At 43.2% G+C, this 12,397-nt stretch overlaps 1 protein-coding gene across 7 annotated transcripts in view; it reads left to right on the forward strand.

Moving 5' to 3' along the window:
• The window catches only part of PHACTR1 (phosphatase and actin regulator 1), a 359,571-nt gene that overhangs the window by 124,613 nt on the left and 222,561 nt on the right, over positions 1–12,397 (forward strand). The window contains exon 1 of one of the 7 annotated variants that reach the window (XR_014580388.1): positions 5,267–5,303. The exons of the other annotated variants lie outside the window; for them this stretch is intronic. The gene's annotated coding sequence lies outside the window, so the exon portion shown is untranslated. Of the gene's footprint in view, positions 1–5,266; positions 5,304–12,397 lie in introns of those variants that run through there. 7 annotated transcript variants of the gene reach the window in all.

Raw genomic sequence — 12,397 nt, forward strand, 5'->3', positions numbered from 1 at the left:
TTAGAAACCCTTCTGGAGAGTTTAGCTTCAGGTTGTTCCTCACCACTTGAGCTGAACAGGTTCACAGTACTGCAGAACCGGAGAGCTCTTTTTAGACAGTCTGTGGCCACCCAGACTGAGTGCCCACTCAAAAATGCGGCAGTTCAGGTCTCTGGATGCACGGAGTGCGTGGGCCTGTTGCTGCCCTCTGAGGGCGGCAGAGACACTGTGTGTGTGAGGTGTGAACAGGTGGATGACCTGCTCAGCCTGGTGGTGGAGCTCGAGGAGGTGGAGAGGTTGAGGGCCATCAGGGACTGCGAGCAGGAGATAGACCTGTGGGGCAACTCCCTGCAAGGCTTGAAGGAAACGAACCGGGGTGAGACACCCCAAACAGCAGAGGGAGGGGATGTAGGAGATGAAGAGGAATGGAAACAGGTCCCTGCTTGACGTTGCAGGCAACCCCCCTCCCTACCAGCCCTGCCTCCCCAGGTACCCATACACAACAGGTTTGAGGCCCTGGAGCTTGAGGGACCGGTGGCTGAGAATGAGGTGAACAGTCTACCCAGGAGGCTGCCTAGGGCAAGGAAGTCAACTCCACGCCTCAGGATTGCCTCCACTAAGAAAGAAAGAAGGGTGATCGCCGTAGGTGACTCCCTTCTCAGGGGAACGGAGGGCTATATTTGTTGACCTAACCCTACCCGTAGGGAAGTCTGCTGCCTCCCTGGGGCCAGGGTCAAGGACATTACCAGAAAGCTTCCTAACCTGGTTCGCCCCTCTGACTACTATCCTCTTTTGATAGTCCGGGCTGGCAGTGACAATACTGAAGAGAGAAGCCTGAAGGCTATCAAACGGGACTTTAGGGGACTGGGACGATTAGTAGATGGAGCAGGAGTACAGGTTGTGCTTTCCTCCACCCCTACAGTGGCAGGGAGGGGTACAGAGAGGACTCAGAAAGCCCACCTGATAAACAGGTGGCTCAGAAGCTGGTGCCAACACAGAAATTTTGGGTTTTTTGACCACAGTGCGCTTTACTCAGCACCTGGCCTGCTAACTGCAGATGGGTCCCACCTGTCTCAAAGGGGAAAATGGACACTAGCACAAGAGCTGGCAGGGCTCATTGAGAGGGCTTTAAACTAGGTAGGAAGGGGGATGGGGATCGGGAGGGAATAAGGCTCATTAGAGGTGTGCTAGGGAGAACAATGTCAGGGCCGGGGGAGCAGGCAATGGACAAGCTAAAGTGCATCTACACTAATGCATGCACCATGGGCAACAAACAGGAGGAGCTGGAAGCCATCGTGCAGCAGGCTAGCTATGACTTGGTTGCCATCACTGAAACGTGGTGGGACTACTCCCATGACTGGAGTGCTGCAATGACTGGCTATAGGCTCTTCAGAAGGGACAGGCAGCACAGAAGGGGTGGTGGTGTGGCTCTCTATATTAGAGAGTGTTTTGATGTCGTGGAACTTGAGACTGAGACTGGGAATGATAAGGTTGAGTCCCTATGGGTTAGGATCGGCAGGAAGGCCAACAAGGCAGGCATCCTGGTTGGGGTCTGTTACAGACTGCCAAACGAGGATGAGGAGACGGATGAGGAGTTCTACAGGCAGCTGGCAAAAGTTGTGAAATCATCGGCTCTTGTCCTCATGGGGGACTTCAGCTTCCCAGACATATCCTGGACATGCAATACAGCTCAGAGGAAGCAGTCAAGAAGGTTTCTGGAGAGCGTGGAAGATAGTTTCCTGATGCAGCTGGTTAGTGAGCCTACCAGGGGAGGTGCCCCGCTGGACCTTCTGTTCACAAACAGAGAAGGACTGGTGGGAGATGTGGTGGTAGGGAGCTATCTTGGACAGAGTGACCACGAAATGGTAGAGTTCTCTATTCTTGGCAAAGTCAGGAGGGGGACCAGTAAAACTGCTGTCTTGGACTTCCAGAGGGCTGACTTTGAGCTGTTCAGGACACTGGTTGGCAGAGTCCCTTGGGAGGCAGTTCTGAAGGGCAGAGGAGTCCAGGAAGGCTGGGTACTCCTCAAGAAGGAAATCTTAATGGCTCAGGAGTGGTCTGTCCCCATGTGCCCAAAGACGAGCCAGCGTGGAAGAAGACCGGCCTGGCTGAACAGAGAGTTGTGGCTAGACCTTAGGAAAAAAAAGAGGGTTTATGATCTTTGGAGAAGAGTGTGTGCCGCTCAGAAGGATTATAAGGATGTTGTAAGAATGTGTAGGGACAAAATTAGAAAGGCCAAAGCTCATCTGGAGCTCAGTCTGGCTACTGCTGTTAAAGATAACAGAAAATGTTTTTATAAATACATCAACACAAAAAGGAGGACTGAGGAGAATCTCCATCCTTTACTGGATGTGGGGGGAAACTTAGTGACGAGAGATGAGGAAAAGGCTGAGGTGCTTAATGCCTTCTTTGCCTCAGTCTTTACCAGCAAGACTAGTTGTCTTGAGCAGGTCCTGAGCGGGTGGAAGGGGATGGGGAGCAGAATGTGGCCTTCACAATCCACGAGGAAATGGCTGGCGACCTGATACAACACTTAGATGTACGCAAGTCAATGGGGCCAGATGGGATCCACCCAAGGGTACTGAGAGAACTGGCGGAAGAGCTGGCCAAGCCACTTTCCGTCATTTATCAGCAGTCCTGGCTATCCGGGGAGGTCCCAGTCGACTGGCAGCTAGCAAATGTGACGCCCATCTACAAGAAGGACTGGAAGGTTGTCCCAGGAAACTATAGGCCTGTTAGTTTGACGTCAGTGCCAGGGAAGCTCATGGAGCAGATTATCTTGAGTGTCATCACGCGGCACTTGCAGGACAACCAGGCGATCAGGCCCAGTCAGCATGGGTTTATGAAGGGCAGGTCCTGCTTGACGAACCTGATCTCCTTCTATGACAAAGTGACATGCTTAGTGGATGAGGGAAAGGCTGTGGATGTGGTCTACCTTGATTTCAGTAAGGCTTTTGACACTATTTCCCACAGCATTCTCCTCAAGAAACTGGCTGCTCGTGTTTTGGACTGGCGTACGCTTCGTTGGGTTAGAAACTGGCTGGATGGCCGGGCCCAAAGAGTCATGGTGAATGGAGTCAAATCCAGTTGGAGGCCGGTCACTAGTGGAGTCCCCCAGGGCTCAGTACTGGGGCCAGTTCTCTTTAATATCTTCATCGATTATCTGGACGAGGGGATTGAGTGCACCCTCAGTAAGTTTGCAGACGACACCAAGTTAGGTGCGTGTGTCGATCTGCTCGAGGGTAGGAAGGCTCTGCAGGAGGATCTGGATAGGCTGGACCGATGGGCTGAGGTCAACTGTATGAAGTTCAACAAGGCCAAGTGCCGGGTCCTGCACCTGGGGCGCAACAACCCCAAGCAGTGCTACAGGCTGGGAGATGAGTGGTTGGAAAGCTGCCTGGCAGAGAAGGACCTGAGAGTATTGGTTGATAGTCGGCTGAATATGAGCCAGCAGTGTGCTCAGGTGGCCAAGAAGGCCAACAGCATCCTGGCTGGGATCAGAAACAGTGTGGCCAGCAGGACTAGGGAAGTGATTGTCCCCCTGTACTCGGCTCTGGTGAGGCCGCACCTCGAGTACTGTGTTCAGTTTTGGGCCCCTCGCTACAGGAAGGACATCGAGGTGCTCGAGAGAGTCTAGAGAAGGGTGACAAGGCTGGTGAGGGGTCTGGAGAACAGGTCTTACGAGGAGCAGCTGAGGGAGCTGGGATTGTTCAGCCTGGAAAAGTGAAGGCTCAGGGGTGACCTTATTGCTCTCTGCAGGTACCTTAAAGGAGGCTGTAGTGAGGTGGGGATTGGTCTATTCTCCCACATGCCTGGTGACAGGATGAGGGGGAATGGGCTAGAGTTGTGCCGGGGAGGTTTAGGTTGGATATTAGGAAGAACTTCTTTACTGAAAGAGTTGTTAGGCATTGGAATGGGCTGCCCAGGGAAGTGGTTGAGTCACCATCCCTGGAGATCTTTGAAAGCCGTTTAGATGTAGAGCTTAGTGATATGGTTTAGTGGAGGACTTGTTAGTGTTAGGTGATAGTTAGGACTAAGTGATCTTGGAGGTCTCTTCCAACCTAGATGATTCTGTGACTCTGTAACTGCAAGAAGGTGCTCACACAGAGGAGATGCGGTAGTTCAACTAATTTTTGTTTTTCATAGGTTAATAAAACTTTTCTTGAGAATTTGGTCTCCCATTTAAAAACAAAAAGTAAAATAAACACAATCCACCCACACGCACACCCCAAAAAAAATGTTATGGAAAATGCTGCTTTGACATTCTAAATCGCTTTGGGATTTTGACATTTAGGGCGGCAGCAGCAGCACTGAATACTACCTTAGGGAGAGGAGATAAATTCATCTGGAATATATCCAAATGTAAGGTGAAACATTTATTTTATGTTGTTCCACTTGAAGAATGATCTTCCTTATCTCCCTATTCTTCTGTTAGTAGGAAATCATCTCATGCAAATGTTTTCTTCTGCTACCATTATGGCATAAGCAACTTGAAGTTAATTTCAGGTGTCTCTGGCATTTATTGCCTTCATTACAGAAATGAAAACTTTTCTTGAAACCAGTTGTTCTGGTGAGATGCACTTGAACACTCAGACTCTGAAAAGCCATTATGATTTATACTACCCTTGAAGCATTTAGTCTTGGTTTCTCTTCTTCTTTAGGAATCCTTCACATTTAAAACATAGTTACTCTTGGAGATGCTTAAGACAGAGGCCAACCTCATCCAGTATCCTGACTGAGAATGGCTGTATCACATGCTTTTTGAAGCTTTGGAGGAGTTATCCTTCCCTGCAGACCCACAGAGCAGAAGAATTGCTTCCTAACAAATGCTGTGCTTCGTGTGGTGTCAGGGTATGCTGTGCATCCTGCGCTAACACAGCATGTGTGCATAAAACATATAATCCCCTTCTAGGCTTGAATGGAATGCTCATGCGAAGGGTTATCCAGGCTCTTTTTCTACCACCCCCACCCCTCAAGATGTCAGCTGCAGTTGCTGAAAGCTTAGTTGCAGGTTTTACTTGTGCATGTTTTACCAGGACCATGTCTATTCGATGTACCTTAAAACACGCAGGTTCCCATTATCAGCCTGACTGTATGATGGACAAAACTTTCTCCCTTGGTGAGGAGAAATTCCAGAAGTGTCTATTTTGAGGAACACCTTTAAGCAAATAACTAAATCATGGCCTGTAGAGGGATAAGTCTCTGAAGAGGGATATGCATATATCCATTCTCTGGAACTGTTCTTTTTACTAAGAATAAATCTTATTTATTTTTCAGACTGAAGGTGACGCACGGAAAAGACTCCACAACCATAGGGTTGTAAAGTAGGTATACTTTATTGCGGTGCACCGGGCACACTGGGAATACCTTCCCTCAAAAAGCGTGCACCTGCCCGGTCATCTCTCACAATTTTATACATATTACATGAGCTCTAATACATATTCATTATTTTCCCTGAAAAGGCGGACCTCTTCCAAGTACTCATTTCCATACTCCCTGCCCTTAGCTCCTCCGGTTGCACCTGCGCAATGTAGCCTGGTGGTAACGGGCGGGGCTCCTTCAGGATGAAGGCAACGAGGAAGAGGAGGTTAAACTTTTTACCTTTCTCGACTTTGACTTTCTGTTGGACAGTATTTAGGAGTTTTTTGCTTATCTTTGCCTTGTTTCCTGCCAACAAGTTTTTCATCCTTCCCTAACGAGTTGTTCATTCTTCCTTCATCCACTGGCCTTGAGCGATATCTTCTTTTTACATCTGCTTCTCATAGGGTTCTCATCTACATCCCCGATAATTAGGATATTTTTACCATATATGTTCGGATAAGTTTTAGCATCTTCCCCATCTCAAAGGGAGTATCATAATGTTACTTGAAGTGTTGATCTCAGTGTGACATTTGGTAAGGGACTGTCTCTAACTCAGTGCAGTAAATGTTCATTGTGTTTGATTACTGTTAAATTTCCTGCATTATTGCAAACATACAAGCCTTGGATGCCAGTGTTATTTTCTTCATGTTGTTTCATATTCTAGGTCATGTTCACTGACTTGCCCCTATATAAATTACTAGTTAATCATCTATACTAAAGAATGTCCCAAGTCCCAATGTGAGGCTGCTGTGCTGGATTCATTAGTCTTTTTTTTGAGTCTCAACATAAAATAATCTTGCACTATTCCTATTTATAAGGATGTGAAAATTGTTTTTTAGTTTCTGCACAGGCTTTTAAAATATTTACTCATTTATAGTTTTGTTTGGCAAATTAGGAATTCCTTCCCATGTAACAGCAAGAAATGAACGTTGTTGGTTCTTACCTGTATGTTATAAAGAGATTACTACCTATATGTTATAAAGAAGTAGCATTTATAATATTTGGATGTGAAATAATTTCAGCATCAGATACACCAAAGCAGGTATTTTCTTACCCTACGTAAAACAAGTACAAGTCTGAATTCCATCTCTTTCTGCTTTTAGGTAGTACATTAGCAGAGCTGTAAATAGCTATGCAACAAAGCAATACAAATGCTTGAATAGGTAAGATGTAGTGTATGCCTGTGAAGACAAGCTTTCTATTCAGCCTTGTCAGCATACCTATTCTACTTGATTATGGGTTGTCCTTGAAAGTATGGGGAGAAGCTGAGTGGTAGTTTACCTTTTAAAGATTTGGGGGGAGTAGGTGTCAGTCCCTAGTAATTTCATTTTTAAGACGGTAAAAATGCTGCTATAATGCGATGCTTTAAAAAAAAAAAAAAAGATAAAGAATCCTGTTATGTGGAAATGGCATTGGGGTGAATGCTGTGCTCATCCAGACTTTTTTCATGTTTTCATGACTTCCCACCAGTGCAGTAACATGTTTGAATGAAGTCCTAAACAATCCAGCAAGTTCCTCATAAAAAGCCATCAGTCTTTAAAATATCAGCTGAACCCAGTGTAATGTTCCTTTGCACTAGCCTATGCACCTGCATAATATAAAAGAAAAAGCTTCTTTTCTTTCTCCCCAAAAGCATACATTCATGCAGTCCTTCCCATTCTTGAGATAGGGCCACTCTTTTGCGGTGTTTTTCTGATTTTTTTTCTGATTTTTGTGGGGTTTTTTGCAGTGTTTTTCTGGTTGCAGGTATGCAGATGGAGAAAACAGGGTTGCAGCAACGGGGTGCAGGACAGGTGCAAGAGCTTTCTCATTTCTGCTTCTGTTGTGAATGAGAATAGCGTATTTCTGTGACAGCCCATCAGCAGTCGGGATACTTGGTTGTCTTTCTACTGTGGGTAGTTAGCAAAGGAATTTAATAGGAAACAGTTTTTCCCACTCTGAAAACACCTCTCTGTTACTCAGTGACTCAAAGGCCACGTGTCTTAATACAAACAAGCAAAAAAACACACAACCTTTCCTTTTTTAGTAGAGAATCTTTTTCTCTATGTTGTTGTATCCCTGCATAACCTCTTCCAAACCCAGAAGTCCACAAGCTAAGTAATTTACCATCTCAGTGATGACCCCTGAGGGGCCTTCTGCCCGCTGGGAGGCAACAGACTGGCTCTGCCCCTCAGGCTGCTGCCTGCTGTGGGTTGAGGGCCTGTGTGACAGCGGCTGAAATGCCCCAGATTTGTTGGGACTAACTATAAGGCCCAACCCTCATGCATCCCAAAGTACATGAGAAAATCTAGGAAGGATTTCTCATTGCTGAGAGAAGCTTGAAAAGGCTCCCCTTCTCCACAAACTAACAGCCAGCAGCATGAATTCCAAATTAGATTGTTTTAGCACAGATTTTTTCGTTGAAGTCCTGAACCCTTTTTTTTCCCCCCTCTCCTCCCTTCAACATATTGTGTTGTAACCCTAGGAGTTACTCCTGTTTAATATTTCTGTAGCAAGGGATAGAATGACATCCCCAGAATCAAATATCTCCTCTAAATAACCTAGCAGAGACGTTGCTTCTGTTGGGATTTGCATTCATTTTGCAGTGGCTCCTGGGATAATGGGAAGGCCCAGCAGAGCTCTAGATATGTGAGGAAAAGGTCAGTTTGGACAGGATTCATGTCTCCTAACAAGGGGTATGTTCAAGGGAGGTATCTAAATCTGAGCTAATCCTCTTAGGCCCCATTTAAAAACAAAAGAATTTAAGAGGCACTTTAAAGCTTGAAAGGAGCAATTCATTTTCTGTATTGTAATGGTTACTTGTAGGGGGAGATCGGCTGCTGTCCTCTTGTTCTCCATTGACTTTAAAGGGAACTTGCAATGACTACCTCAGATGGAAATGTCTGTGCTGCATTGTGTTCATGTGGTGAAACAAATACATGCAAAAAATATTTCTATCTTTGTAACTCTACCTTACAACTGTTACTGAATTGTTTGGGATTTGTCTTACTGTGAGGGAAAGTGTAATGTGGTCTTCTGGCTGAAATTTAGTTTAAGAATGCTCTACTCCTGCTGCATGTACAAAACGGGGTCCTAACCTGTGACCTGAGTTATCTACTCATCTAGTGGCCTAACAGTGGCAAGTAACCTTCCAAAAATCAGACTGTGGCAAACACACTGAACTAGTTAAGTATCTTCCATGTTTATTTTCTTTTTTTGAAGCAAACAAAACTACAAGTATATTTTATATAACACTTAGAATAAAAGACTGCAGGATTAGATGGCTTTCTCTTTTTTCAGTTAAAATTAACTACTTCCAAGGAAATCTCTCTTAGCTGTTAGGATTAGGATTTTTCTTAGCTGTTTACTCTGAATCAAACTGTTGCCTTGTAAATAAAATGCAATAAAACAAAAAGATGTAAGTGTGGTGGTCATGCAGAGCTTGATCAAAGTTAGTCTGACGCCCATGCAGCTGTGTATGTCTCTGTGATGAAAACAGACTGCCTGCACTCAGCTGGATTGCGTAGGGTCCTTTTCCACTCCAGACCTTCAAAATCTGAAGACTGAGAACAAATAGAAAGCATTGTCTTTCTCCTGTACTTCAGAACGGTTCTTCAGTGAGAGGAAGTACGAAAGGAGTTACTATACACTGTTTTTCTTCTGTTCTGCAGTGGATACTGTCCATGTTGCAGGCTTTATTTGACTAAAAAGTGTGCATGTTTGTTTGACATGATATTCTAAAACAATTGGCTGTTTCAAGGTGGGAAATAATACTATTTCATTGTGTTCTTCAAAATGTGTTTCCAGAACAAAGCATTCTCTTGCTTTGACAATTCACTAAGACCCACACTTCAATTGTCCAGTACGTGAAACTGTGAAAGAGCATTGCAATTCTTCCAAGTTAAAGCTTTCCTGAGTAAAAAGGTAAACAGTTTTAGGATCTCTAATACACGCTGCTACAGGGATGGAAGAAGCTCCAAGTTCTGACTGGCTAAGCACATTAAGTGGCAGCATGTTTTCTTCCAACAGTTTGAAGACTGGCGTAGTTCACAACCTGGAGCAACAAGAAGATAAAAGTCATTTTTAGTGATGCTGAAACCTGAAGGTATTCCTTTTATTTTGAGTACTTCACTAAAATTTGAGTAAATATGCAGAGGCAGCAGATGCTAAAGCAAAGACCTGTAGCTATTGTGTATATACGAAGATATGATTCTGTGGGTATAAACAGAGTGATAAATAAATGCATGCCCAACGGCGTGTTAGAGACAAAGATACATGTCATAGGTCAGCTTCGTTAATTAAAAATTGGCATAACCGTTGTTTCTGTTTGATTTCACCCACTTGTAGATTATACTGGGTAAGGATTTGTTTTAGGGTGTTATATACACATGTTGATGTTGAGCTTAGTGTCTTCTTAGCAAAGCGAGCAGATGATGATACTTGTAAGCAGATGAACATTATTCCAATATATAATCATCTTTAAGCTATGTGGGTTGGCATAGAGGTGCTGCAGTCATCTGGTAATCAGCGGATTCAATTGTGCGTAGGTAGGTCCTTACAGCTGTGTACGTACTGTGTATGTCTGCAGTGGTTTCAGGAGAGCCTCTTCAGTGTAGCTACCTTGGTATGTAACCTGTGGATTTATTCACGTAGCTATAGTGTGGCACTAAAATCAGACACTGTAAATGATAGTTACGCATCCCATACACCTCCTCCTCATGCTCTATTTTCCACTTCATCAATACACTCCAGTAATGATATCAAGTAATCATTTCTTCAGCGTCTCTTCCTGTTCAGCATGTCTAGGTTTGATATCCTGCATACAAAAATCTGGTGAGAGAACTTACTGTTTTCATCTAAAGGAAGTGTTTCATCTGCATTATTACGTGACAAGGAACCTGCAAAACTATTCCTTTTCTATATAATGAAACTTTAATTAAGCACTGTTGTTTAAGTGAATTATTGTCTTAGAGGACAATTTTAAACTACCTCTGTTTATTCCAGCAAAAGTCTCTTTGACCTTTACAAGTAGAGATGTCTCTTAGGATGTGACCTGGTGTGGTGAGGGGAGCCCTTTGAGAAGTCACACTCCCCAGTGTGCATCTGTCATGATCAAATAATGTTGAATGTGCCAGACCTATCCAGATATTTTGGGTGAATTCCTAATCATATATAAATCAAGGGCTAAACAATTTATAACTTCTGTAGGATCACATTATCCTTGGATGTTCATGACAGAACACTCTTTTAGGTATGTGACAAGTGGTATTTAAACACCCGATCTTAAGATTTCCTTGAGCTCTCTGACCCAAGCAACTCCTTTCCCTCAGCCAAAAAAAAAAAAAAAGCCTCTCACAGAAGTTAATGGAATATTTAAAGAAAAAATAACTAGAGCAACTTACTAGTTGCTCCAGTCAGATTTATTTATTTATTTTTTTCTGAAATAAGTTTGAGACTCTTAGTTCATTTTCTGGATGCTGATCTTATCTCTAATTTTAAATGGTAGATGATTAGCTTGTGTGGTTCTTGACAACACTGAGAAAACCTGGTATCTGAATGAATGATAAAGAATAAGTGCAGTAATACAGTGTACTCATTATTCAGCTGTAACTCAAGTACAAGTAACTAGATTTGTTTTCCTACCTTGCTCAGGTAGGGAAGAATGTGAAACTCTTGCTTATACCTTGGAAGCCACTGATGAGTTGGTGATCTTGTCAGAAGACTGTACAGAGTTTTCTGAGGTTCATCTGTGTCACAGCAGGCAAAATTTCAGACTTCTCCTGAAATGTTGGATAGAGAAGAAATAGGAAGTTCTACTTGGGGGAGGGGGAATGGCTGTGTGCTGATGGCCAGTCTTATGATATATTGCAACTCCTAATGCATCGTGACAAACGCATTTTTTGCCCTGACAATAAAAAGGCTTTTCTTTTTCATTGTGATAACTATTCTTAATTGACAATAATTAATCAGTGATGACAACATATTCCACTTTTTTTTTCAGAAGTTCACACGAAAGAATATGTCATCGACTAAAAGGCCTACTAAGATGCAATTTTAAAGCAGTATTAAAATTAGCACTAGTCTTTGTGTACTTGAGTTGGTATCAAGCACAGAATAAAGGGAAGGGTCAATCAAATATTTTCCAATTAAGAAATAGCCTTTGATCTGCTCAGCAATAAATCTTACACCAGCTTAAAGCAAAGTCCTTCAGCAGAATTGGTTCTTTTATAGGGTTCTCTCTGAATGAAGTTCATCTGTACTAGTTAGGGAAGGTAATTTGGGATTTTTCATGACATTTCTATTTAAACATACACCTGATAATTTCTGTCATGTAACAAGGGTGCTGCTACTGTCTAATGTGAATTTGGTTGCATTGTGATCTGCTGAAGATAAAAGGTCACATGCATCACTTGATCAGCACAGCTGTGTTTGGATCAGTCTGCAAAAGCTGGAGGTCTAACTGAAGCATTTATCTGCCAAGTGATTCTTCTTTCTCCAAAACACCTACAAATAAATTCGTTTTAAACATTTTTCAGTTGCAAATAAACATGGCATGTTCTTCCATATTCTATTTAAACTAAAAATAAAAGTGAGTGACTAGAATAGCCCTGAACTATAAATACAAATAATAATGACCAAAGTGAAGACATGAGTAGGCATTACTCACTAGCTGATCATCTCTGAAGAGTTGTAGAGATGCCTTGGCATAGAGTCCTCCTGATGCCAGGAATAAAAGGCTTATTCTGTAGGAACTTTTGTGACAATAGTAAGCACAGCTTATGCCAGACTGACAGCTTTATATATAAAAATTAAATGTACAATTACTGATTTACTATAAGATAGCTTATTTCTTTTCCCCTTGCCCTAGCATCCTCCTTCCATAGGCTTTGTATACTGTATCAGAAATCATTACTTGTCAGCACAATGGAGAGTCATCAGGGACAGATATAAAATCAGGAAACTTGTTTTGTGCTAGTTTAGGATTTTTGACGTTCTTATGATGACATTACAACAGGAAATCTGGAGAAGGAGATGCTGAAGATCTGTTTATTGTCACTAGTGGTGCTTACTATTGAAT

Source organism: Anser anser (assembly GCF_964211835.1).
Source record: "Anser anser genome assembly, chromosome: 2".
NCBI classification, from domain to species: domain Eukaryota; kingdom Metazoa; phylum Chordata; class Aves; order Anseriformes; family Anatidae; genus Anser; species Anser anser.